Genomic DNA, 13,059 nt, shown 5'->3' on the forward strand with positions numbered 1-13,059 from the left:
GGAAATTCTTTTGCAATGGGAACATCATTGATGCTCTTTTCTTCAGTTTGTACTTTCTCGACGTGTGCTAGAACAGCATAGCAACCTTTTCTTATTAGTTTTTGTGCCTTCAAATTACTAATAAGATGTAGCTTCGTGTTGCCCTTTTCTCCGTACACCATTAAGGGTTTTCCTTTTTCTCGTATAATGCGAATTGCATTTTTGTAACAAACGATCTCCGCTTTCACTTCTTTCAACCAGTCCATACCGATTATCACATCAAAACTCCCTAACTCTACTGGTATCAAATCAATCTTAAATGTTTCGCTAACCAGTTTAATTTCTCGATTCCGACATATATTATCTGCTGAAATTAATTTACCATTTGCTAATTCGAGTAAAAATTTACTATCCAAAGGCGTCAATGGACAACTTAATTTAGCACAAAAATCTCTACTCATATAGCTTCTATCCGCACCCGAATCAAATAAAACGTAAGCAGATTTATTGTCAATAAGAAACGTACCCGTAACAAGCTCCGGGTCTTCCTGTGCCTCTATCGCATTAATATTGAAAACTCTTCCACGGCCTTGTCCATTCGTGTTCTCCTGGTTCGGGCAATTTCTAATAATGTGGCCTGGTTTTCCACATTTATAACAAACTACATTGGCATAACTTGCTCCGACACTACTTGCTCCGCCATTACTCGTTCCGATACCATTTGTTCCTTTCGTTCTATTAGCCCCTGGTCCGTAGACCTCACACTTCGCCGCGCTATGACCATTTCTTTTACACTTGTTGCAAAATTTGGTGCAGAACCCCGAGTGATTCTTTTCACACCTTTGGCATAGCTGCTTCTGATTGTTGTTGTTGTTGCGGTTATTATTGTTGTTGGGATGATTGTTGTAGTTGCTGTTGTTGTTGTTGTTGTTGTTGTTGTTGTTGTTGTTGGGCCGTTTGTTGTAGTTGCGATTGATGTTGCGATTGTTGGGATAATTGTTGCGATTATTGTTGTAATTACTGTTGTTGTTGTATTGGTGATTCTTATCACCGTTTTCCTCCCACTTTCTTTTGACTTGCTTCACATTGGCCTCTTCAGCAGTCTGTTCTTTAATTCTTTCTTCAATCTGGTTCACTAGTTTGTGAGCCATTCTACATGCCTGTTGTATGGAGGCGGGCTCGTGTGAACTTATATCTTCTTGGATTCTTTCCGGTAATCCTTTCACAAACGCGTCGATCTTCTCTTCCTCATCTTCGAATGCTCCCGGACACAATAGGCACAATTCTGTGAATCGTCTTTCGTACGTGGTAATATCAAATCCTTGGGTTCGTAACCCTCTAAGTTCTGTCTTGAGCTTATTGACCTCGGTTCTGGGACGGTACTTCTCGTTCATCAAGTGCTTGAATGCTGACCACGGTAGTGCGTACGCATCATCTTGTCCCACTTGCTCTAGATAGGTATTCCACCATGTTAACGCAGAACCTGTGAAGGTATGCGTAGCGTACTTCACTTTGTCCTCTTCAGTACACTTACTTATGGCAAACACCGATTCAACCTTCTCGGTCCACCGTTTCAATCCGATCGGTCCTTCGGTTCCATCAAATTCCAAAGGTTTGCAGGCAGTGAATTCTTTGTAGGTGCATCCTACACGATTTCCTGTACTGCTAGATCCAAGGTTATTGTTGGTATGTAGCGCAGCCTGTACTGCGGCTACGTTTGAAGCTAGAAAAGTACGGAATTCCTCTTCATTCATATTCACGGTGTGTCGAGTAGTCGGTGCCATTTCCTTCAAAATAGTTAAATGGAACAAGTTAATCATACAGAATATTAAGAGTAGTTAATAGTATTTCGTAGCATAATATGAACTCATTTATAAAAGCTTTTTCTTCATATTAGCGTTTTATAAGTTTAAATTCGGGTAGTACCTACCCGTTAAGTTCATACTTAGTAGCTAATATACAATTCAACTACTACAATTCTATATGAAAAACTGATTGTAATAATATTTCGCGTTCAAACTTTTATACAATATTTTACAAACTTACAATACCGCTTATTTTACATAAAGCATGAAATATAGCACACAATAACTTTGATACAAGATAGTTGTGAAGACAATTCTAGCTAGTACACAAGTCGTTCGGCAAAGGCAATAAAGACACGTAATTCATACGTCCAGAAACAAGTCATGCATTCTGGTTTTACTAAGACTACTTCCCATCCTTGGTCTTGTGCAACATAACCGTTATGGCCGTTGATAAGACAGCGTGTTGTAACGTCATCAAAGGGACGAGGGTTACGTAATGTCCAACAGTCCCGTAATAATCTAAAAACCTCATTTCTTACCCCAATTACCGACTCCGTCACTTGTGGAAACGTTTTGTTTAATAGTTGTAGCCCGATGTTCTTGTTCTCACTTTGGTGAGAAGCGAACATTACTAATCCATAAGCATAACATGCTTCTTTATGTTGCATGTTAGCCGCTTTTTCTAAATCACGAAGTCCAATATTCGGATATATTGAGTCAAAATAATTTCTTAACCCGTTGCGTAAAATAGCATTTGGGTTCCCCGCAATATATGCGTCAAAGTAAACACATCGTAACTTATGGGTTTCCCAATGTGATATCCCCCATCTTTCAAACGAAAGTCTCTTATAAACCAAGACATTCTTGGAACGTTCTTCGAATGTCTTACAAACTGATCTCGCCTTAAATAGTTGTGCCGAAGAATTCTGGCCGACTCTAGACAAGATTTCATCAATCATGTCTCCGGGTAGGTCTCTTAAAATATTGGGTTGTCTATCCATTTTGTGTTTTTAAACTGTAAAATAGACAAGAGTTAGTTTCATAAAAAAATACTTATTAATACAAGCAATTTTTACATATATCATAAAGCATAAGAACACTATATTACATATATTACACCACACGAATACAACTATCTTATTCCGACTCGCTCGTTTCTTCTTCTTCGGTTTTGGTTCGTTTTGCCAAGTTTCTAGGGATATATGATGTTCCCCTAATACGAGCCGTCGTTGTCCACATTGGTTTAGAAAAACCTGGTGGTTTAGAGGTTCCCGGGTCATTGTTACAACTTAAGGACTTCGGGGGTTGACGATACATATAAAGTTCATCGGGGTTGGAATTAGATTTCTCTATTTTTATGCCCTTTCCCTTATTATTTTCTTTTGCCTTTTTAAATTCAGTTGGGGTAATTTCTATAACATCATCGGAATTCTCGTCGGAATCCGATTCATCGGAGAATTGGTAATCCTCCCAATATTTTGCTTCCTTGGCGGAAACACCATTGACCATAATTAACTTTGGTCTGTTGGTTGAGGATTTTCTTTTTCTTAACCGTTTTATTATTTCCCCCACCGGTTCTATTTCTTCATCCGGTTCCGATTCTTCTTCCGGTTCCGATTCTTTTTCCGGTTCCGACTCTTCTTCTGGTTCCTCTTCGGGAACTTGTGAATCAGTCCACAAATCATTTCAATTTACATTTGACTCTTCATTATTATTAGGTGAGTCAATGGGACTTTTTCTAGAGGTAGACATCTATCACATAATATCAAACACGTTAAGAGATTAATATATCACATAATATTCATATGTTAAAAATATATAGTTTCCAACAAAAATGTTAAGCAATCATTTTTAAAGAAAACACGGTCGAAGTCCAGACTCACTAATGCATCCTAACAAACTCGATAAGACACACTAATGCAAATTTTCTGGTTCTCTAAGACCAACGCTCGGATACCAACTGAAATGTCCCGTTCTTATTGATTAAAAACGTTCCATATTAATTGATTTCGTTGCGAGGTTTTGACCTCTATATGAGACGTTTTTCAAAGACTGCATTCATTTTTAAAACAAACCATAACCTTTATTTCATAAATAAAGGTTTAAAAAGCTTTACGTAGATTATCAAATAATGATAATCTAAAATATCCTGTTTACACACGACCATTACATAATGGTTTACAATACAAATATGTTACATCGAAATCAGTTTCTTGAATGCAGTTTTTACACAATATCATACAAACATGGACTCCAAATCTTGTCCTTATTTTAGTATGCAACAGCGGAAGCTCTTAATATTCACCTGAGAATAAACATGCTTTAAACGTCAACAAAAATGTTGGTGAGTTATAGGTTTAACCTATATATATCAAATCGTAACAATAGACCACAAGATTTCATATTTCAATACACATCCCATACATAGAGATAAAAATCATTCATATGGTGAACACCTGGTAACCGACAATAACAAGATGCATATATAAGAATATCCCCATCATTCCGGGACACCCTTCGGATATGATATAAATTTCGAAGTACTAAAGCATTCTGTACTTTGGATGGGGTTTGTTAGGCCCAATAGATCTATCTTTAGGATTCGCGTCAATTAGGGTGTCTGTTCCCTAATTCTTAGATTACCAGACTTAATAAAAAGGGGCATATTCGATTTTGATAATTCAACCATAGAATGTAATTTCACGTACTTGTGTCTATTTTGTAAATCATTTATAAAACCTGCATGTATTCTCATCCCAAAAATATTAGATTTTAAAAGTGGGACTATAACTCACTTTCACAGATTTTTACTTCGTCGGGAAGTAAGACTTGGCCACTGTTGATTCACGAACCTATAACAATATATACATATATATTAAAGTATGTTCAAAATATATTTACAACACTTTTAATATATTTTGATGTTTTAAGTTTATTAAGTCAGCTGTACTCGTTAGTAACCTATAACTAGTTGTCCACAGTTAGATGTACAGAAATAAATCGATAAATATTATCTTGAATCAATCCACGACCCAGTGTATACGTATCTCAGTATTGATCACAACTCAAACTATATATATTTTGGAATCAACCTCAACCCTGTATAGCTAACTCCAACATTCACATATAGAGTGTCTATGGTTGTTCCGAAATATATATAGATGTGTCGACATGATAGGTCGAAACATTGTATACGTGTCTATGGTATCTCAAGATTACATAATATACAATACAAGTTGATTAAGTTATGGTTGGAATAGATTTGTTACCAATTTTCACGTAGCTAAAATGAGAAAAATTATCCAATCTTGTTTTACCCATAACTTCTTCATTTTAAATCCGTTTTGAGTGAATCAAATTGCTATGATTTCATATTGAACTCTATTTTATGAATCTAAACAGAAAAAGTATAGGTTTATAGTCGGAAAAATAAGTTACAAGTCATTTTTGTAAAGGTAGTCATTTCAGTCGAAAGAACGACGTCTAGATGACCATTTTAGAAAACATACTTCCACTTTGAGTTTAACCATAATTTTTGGATATAGTTTCATGTTCATAATAAAAATCATTTTCTCAGAATAACAACTTTTAAATCAAAGTTTATCATAGTTTTTAATTAACTAACCCAAAACAGCCCGCGGTGTTACTACGACGGCGCAAATCCGGTTTTACGGTGTTTTTCGTGTTTCCAGGTTTTAAATCATTAAGTTAGCATATCATATAGATATAGAACATGTGTTTAGTTGATTTTAAAATTCAAGTTAGAAGGATTAACTTTTGTTTGCGAACAAGTTTAGAATTAACTAAACTATGTTCTAGTGATTACAAGTTTAAACCTTCGAATAAGATAGCTTTATATGTATGAATCGAATGATGTTATGAACATCATTACTACCTTAATTTCCTTGGATAAACCTACTGGAAAAGAGAAAAATGGATCTAGCTTCAATGGATCCTTGGATGGCTCGAAGTTCTTGAAGCAGAATCATGACACGAAAACAAGTTCAAGTAAGATCATCACTTGAAATAAGATTGTTATAGTTATAGAAATTGAACCAAAGTTTGAATATGATTATTACCTTGTATTAGAATGATAACCTACTGTAAGAAACAAAGATTTCTTTGTAGTGACCCGAACTTTTCCATGTTTATATATATTAATTGAGATTGATATTTACATGATTAAATGTTTCCAACATGTTAAGCAATCAAACTTGTTAAGACTTGATTAATTGAAATATGTTTCATATAGACAATTGACCACCCAAGTTGACCGGTAATTCACGAACGTTAAAACTTGTAAAAACTATATGATGACATATAATGGATATATATATATAGTTAACATGATACTATGATAAGTAAACATATCATTAAGTATATTAACAATGAACTACATATGTAAAAACAAGATTACTAACTTAATGATTTTTAAACAAGACATATATGTAACGATTATCGTTGTAAAGACATTTAATGTATATATATCATATTAAGAGATATTCATACATGATAATATCATGATAATATAATAATTTAAAATCTCATTTGATATTATAAACATTGGGTTAACAACATTTAACAAGATCGTTAACCTAAAGGTTTCAAAACAACACTTACATGTAACGACTAACGATGACTTAACGACTCAGTTAAAATGTATATACATGTAGTGTTTTAATATGTATTTATACACTTTTGAAAGACTTCAATACACTTATCAAAATACTTCTACTTAACAAAAATGCTTACAATTACATCCTCGTTCAGTTTCATCAACAATTCTACTCGTATGCACCCGTATTCGTACTCGTACAATACACAGCTTTTAGATGTATGTACTATTGGTATATACACTCCAATGATCAGCTCTTAGCAGCCCATGTGAGTCACCTAACACATGTGGGAACCATCATTTGGCAACTAGCATGAAATATCTCATAAAATTACAAAAATATGAGTAATCATTCATGACTTATTTACATGAAAACAAAATTACATATCCTTTATATCTAATCCATACACCAATGACCAAAAACACCTACAAACACTTTCATTCTTCAATTTTCTTCATCTAATTGATCTCTCTCAAGTTCTATCTTCAAGTTCTAAGTGTTCTTCATAAATTCCAAAAGTTCTAGTTTCATAAAATCAAGAATACTTTCAAGTTTGCTAGCTCACTTCCAATCTTGTAAGGTGATCATCCAACCTCAAGAAATCTTTGTTTCTTACAGTAGGTTATCATTCTAATACAAGGTAATAATCATATTCAAACTTTGGTTCAATTTCTATAACTACAACAATCTTATTTCAAGTGATGATCTTACTTGAACTTGTTTTCGTGTCATGATTCTGCTTCAAGAACTTCGAGCCATCCAAGGATCCATTGAAGCTAGATCCATTTTTCTCTTTTCCAGTAGGTTTATCCAAGGAACTTAAGGTAGTAATGATGTTCATAACATCATTCGATTCATACATATAAAGCTATCTTATTCGAAGGTTTAAACTTGTAATCACTAGAACATAGTTTAGTTAATTCTAAACTTGTTCGCAAACAAAAGTTAATCCTTCTAACTTGACTTTTAAAATCAACTAAACACATGTTCTATATCTATATGATATGCTAACTTAATGATTTAAAACCTGGAAACACGAAAAACACCGTAAAACCGGATTTACGCCGTCGTAGTAACACCGCGGGCTGTTTTGGGTTAGTTAATTAAAAACTATGATAAACTTTGATTTTAAAGTTGTTATTCTGAGAAAATGATTTTTATTATGAACATGAAACTATATCCAAAAATTATGATTAAACTCAAAGTGGAAGTATGTTTTCAAAAATGGTCATCTAGACGTCGTTCTTTCGACTGAAATGACTACCTTTACAAAAACGACTTGTAACTTATTTTTCCGACTATAAACCTATACTTTTCTGTTTAGATTCATAAAATAGAGTTCAATATGAAACCATAGCAATTTGATTCACTCAAAACGGATTTAAAATGAAGAAGTTATGGGTAAAACAAGATTGGATAATTTTTCTCATTTTAGCTACGTGAAAATTGGTAACAAATCTATTCCAACCATAACTTAATCAACTTGTATTATATATTATGTAATCTTGAGATACCATAGACACGTATACAATGTTTCGACCTATCATGTCGACACATCTATATATATTTCGGAACAACCATAGACACTCTATATGTGAATGTTGGAGTTAGCTATACAGGGTTGAGGTTGGTTCCAAAATATATATAGTTTGAGTTGTGATCAATACTGAGATACGTATACACTGGGTCGTGGATTGATTCAAGATAATATTTATCGATTTATTTCTGTACATCTAACTGTGGACAACTAGTTGTAGGTTACTAACGAGGACAGCTGACTTAATAAACTTAAAACATCAAAATATATTAAAAGTGTTGTAAATATATTTTGAACATACTTTGATATATATGTATATATTGTTATAGGTTCGTGAATCAACCAGTGGCCAAGTCTTACTTCCCGACGAAGTAAAAATCTGTGAAAGTGAGTTATAGTCCCACTTTTAAAATCTAATATTTTTGGGATGAGAATACATGCAAGTTTTATAAATGATTTACAAAATAGACACAAGTACGTGAAACTACATTCTATGGTTGAATTATCGAAATCGAATATGCCCCTTTTTATTAAGTCTGGTAATCTAAGAATTAGGGAACAGACACCCTAATTGACGCGAATCCTAAAGATAGATCTATTGGGCCTAACAAACCCCATCCAAAGTACCGGATGCTTTAGTACTTCGAAATTTATATCATATCCGAAGGGTGTCCCGGAATGATGGGGATATTCTTATATATGCATCTTGTTAATGTCGGTTACCAGGTGTTCACCATATGAATGATTTTTATCTCTATGTATGGGATGTGTATTGAAATATGAAATCTTGTGGTCTATTGTTACGATTTGATATATATAGGTTAAACCTATAACTCACCAACATTTTTGTTGACGTTTAAAGCATGTTTATTCTCAGGTGAATATTAAGAGCTTCCGCTGTTGCATACTAAAATAAGGACAAGATTTGGAGTCCATGTTTGTATGATATTGTGTAAAAACTGCATTCAAGAAACTGATTTCGATGTACATATTTGTATTGTAAACCATTATGTAATGGTCGTGTGTAAACAGGATATTTTAGATTATCATTATTTGATAATCTACGTAAAGCTTTTTAAACCTTTATTTATGAAATAAAGGTTATGGTTGTTTTAAAAATGAATGCAGTCTTTGAAAAACGTCTCATATAGAGGTCAAAACCTCGCAACGAAATCAATTAATATGGAACGTTTTTAATCAATAAGAACGGGACATTTTAGTTGGTATCCGAGCGTTGGTCTTAGAGAACCAGAATTTTGCATTAGTGTGTCTTATCGAGTTTGTTAGGATGCATTAGTGAGTCTGGACTTCGACCGTGTTTACTTGAAAAATGATTGCTTAACAAATTTTGTTGGAAACTATATATTTTAACATGTGAATATTATGTGATATATTAATCTCTTAACGCGTTTGATATTATGTGATAGATGTCTACCTCTAGAACAAGTCCCATTGACTCACCTAATAATAATGAAGAGTCAAATGTAAATTGGAATGATTCGTGGACTGATTCACAAGTTCCCGAAGAGGAACCGGAAGAAGAGTCGGAACCGGAAGAAGAGTCGGAACCGGAAGAAGAATCGGAACCGGAAGAAGAATCGGAACCGGATGAAGAAATAGAACCGGTGGGGGAAATAATAAAACGGTTAAGTAAAAGAAAATCCTCAACCAACCGACCAAGGTTAATTATGGTCAATGGTGTTTCCGCCAAGGAAGCAAAATATTGGGAGGATTACCAATTCTCCGATGAATCGGATTCCGACGAGAATTCCGATGATGTTATAGAAATTACCCCAACTGAATTTAAAAAGGCAAAAGAAAATAATAAGGGAAAGGGCATAAAAATAGAGAAATCTAATTCCAACCCCGATGAACTTTATATGTATCGTCAACGCCCGAAGTCCTTAAGTTGTAACAATGACCCGGGAACCTCTAAACCACCAGGTTTTTCTAAACCAATGTGGACAACGACGGCTCGTATTAGGGGAACATCATATATCCCTAGAAACTTGGCAAAACGAACCAAAACCGAAGAAGAAGAAACGAGCGAGTCGGAATAAGATAGTTGTATTCGTGTGGTGTAATATATGTAATATAGTGTTCTTATGCTTTATGATATATGTAAAAATTGCTTGTATTAATAAGTATTTTTTTATGAATCTAACTCTTGTCTATTTTACAGTTTAAAAACACAAAATGGATAGACAACCCAATATTTTAAGAGACCTACCCGGAGACATGATTGATGAAATCTTGTCTAGAGTCGGCCAGAATTCTTCGGCACAACTATTTAAGGCGAGATCAGTTTGTAAGACATTCGAAGAACGTTCCAAGAATGTCTTGGTTTATAAGAGACTTTCGTTTGAAAGATGGGGGATATCACATTGGGAAACCCATAAGTTACGATGTGTTTACTTTGACGCATATATTGCGGGGAACCCAAATGCTATTTTACGCAACGGGTTAAGAAATTATTTTGACTCAATATATCCGAATATTGGACTTCGTGATTTAGAAAAAGCGGCTAACATGCAACATAAAGAAGCATGTTATGCTTACGGATTAGTAATGTTCGCTTCTCACCAAAGTGAGAACAAGAACATCGGGCTACAACTATTAAACAAAACGTTTCCACAAGTGACGGAGTCGGTAATTGGGGTAAGAAATGAGGTTTTTAGATTATTACGGGACTGTTGGACATTACGTAACCCTCGTCCCTTTGATGACGTTACAACACGCTGTCTTATCAACGGCCATAACGGTTATGTTGCACAAGACCAAGGATGGGAAGTAGTCCTAGTAAAACCAGAATGCATGACTTGTTTCTGGACGTATGAATTACGTGTCTTTATTGCCTTTGCTGAACGACTTGTGTACTAGCTAGAATTGTCTTCACAACTATCTTGTATCAAAGTTATTGTGTGCTATATTTCATGCTTTATGTAAAATAAGCGGTATTGTAAGTTTGTAAAATATTGTATAAAAGTTTAAACGCGAAATATTATTATAATCAGTTTTTCATATAGAATTGTAGTAGTTGAATTGTATATTAGCTACTAAGTATGAACTTAACGGGTAGGTACTACCCGAATTTAAACTTATAAAACGCTAATATGAAGAAAAAGCTTTTATAAATGAGTTCATATTATACTACGAAATACTATTAACTACTCTTAATATTCTGTATGATTAACTTGTTCCATTTAACTATTTTGAAGGAAATGGCACCGACTACTCGACACACCGTGAATATGAATGAAGAGGAATTCCGTACTTTTCTAGCTTCAAACATAGCCGCAGTACAGGCTGCGCTACATACCAACAATAACCTTGGATCTAGCAGTACAGGAAATCGTGTAGGATACACCTACAAAGAATTCACTGTCTGCAAACCTTTGGAATTTGATGGAACCGAAGGACCGATCGGATTGAAACGGTGGACCGAGAAGGTCGAATCGGTGTTTGCCATAAGTAAGTGTACTGAAGAGGACAAAGTAAAGTACGCTACGCATACCTTCACAGGTTCTGCGTTAACATGGTGGAATACCTATCTAGAGCAAGTGGGACAAGACGATGCGTACGCACTACCGTGGTCAGCATTCAAGCACTTGATGAACGAGAAGTACCGTCCCAGAACCGAGGTCAATAAGCTCAAGACAGAACTTAGAGGGTTACGAACCCAAGGATTTGATATTACCACGTACGAAAGACGATTCACAGAATTGTGCCTATTGTGTCCGGGAGCATTCGAAGATGAGGAAGAGAAGATCGACGCGTTTGTGAAAGGATTACCGGAAAGAATCCAAGAAGATATAAGTTCACACGAGCCCGCCTCCATACAACAGGCATGTAGAATGGCTCACAAACTCGTGAACCAAATTGAAGAAAGAATTAAAGAACAGACTGCTGAAGAGGCCAATGTGAAGCAAGTCAAAAGAAAGTGGGAGGAAAACGGTGATAAGAATCACCAATACAACAACAACAACAATTACAACAATAATCGCAACACTTATCCCAACAATCGCAACATCAATCGCAACTACAACAAACAGCCCAACAACAACAACAACAACAACAACAGCAACTACAACAATCATCCCAACAACAATAATAACCGCAACAACAACAACAATCAGAAGCAGCTATGCCAAAGGTGTGAAAAGAATCACTCGGGATTCTGCACCAAATTTTGCAACAAGTGTAAAAGAAATGGTCATAGCGCGGCGAAGTGTGAGGTCTACGGACCAGGGGTTAATAGAACGAAAGGAACAAATGGTGTCGAAACGAGTAATGGCGGAGCAAGTAGTGTCGGAGCAAGTTATGCCAATGTAGTTTGTTATAAATGTGGAAAACCAGGCCACATTATTAGAAATTGCCCGAACCAGGAGAACACGAATGGACAAGGCCGTGGAAGAGTTTTCAATATTAATGCGGCAGAGGCACAGGAAGACCCGGAGCTTGTTACGGGTACGTTTCTTATTGACAATAAATCTGCTTATGTTTTATTTGATTCGGGTGCGGATAGAAGCTATATGAGTAGAGATTTTTGTGCTAAATTAAGTTGTCCATTGACGCCTTTGGATAGTAAATTTTTACTCGAATTAGCAAATGGTAAATTAATTTCAGCAGATAATATATGTCGGAATCGAGAAATTAAACTGGTTAGCGAAACATTTAAGATTGATTTGATACCAGTAGAGTTAGGGAGTTTTGATGTGATAATCGGTATGGACTGGTTGAAAGAAGTGAAAGCGGAGATCGTTTGTTACAAAAATGCAATTCGCATTATACGAGAAAAAGGAAAACCCTTAATGGTGTACGGAGAAAAGGGCAACACGAAGCTACATCTTATTAGTAATTTGAAGGCACAAAAACTAATAAGAAAAGGTTGCTATGCTGTTCTAGCACACGTCGAGAAAGTACAAACTGAAGAAAAGAGCATCAATGATGTTCCCGTCGCAAAAGAATTTCCTGATGTATTTCCGAAAGAATTACCGGGATTACCCCCACATCGATCCGTTGAATTTCAAATAGATCTTGTACCAGGAGCTTCACCAATAGCTCGTGCTCCTTACAGACTCGCACCCAGCGAGATGAAAGAACTACAAAGCCAATTACA

This window comes from Rutidosis leptorrhynchoides, chromosome 3 (genome assembly GCF_046630445.1).
Source record: "Rutidosis leptorrhynchoides isolate AG116_Rl617_1_P2 chromosome 3, CSIRO_AGI_Rlap_v1, whole genome shotgun sequence".
NCBI classification, from domain to species: Eukaryota; Viridiplantae; Streptophyta; class Magnoliopsida; order Asterales; family Asteraceae; genus Rutidosis; species Rutidosis leptorrhynchoides.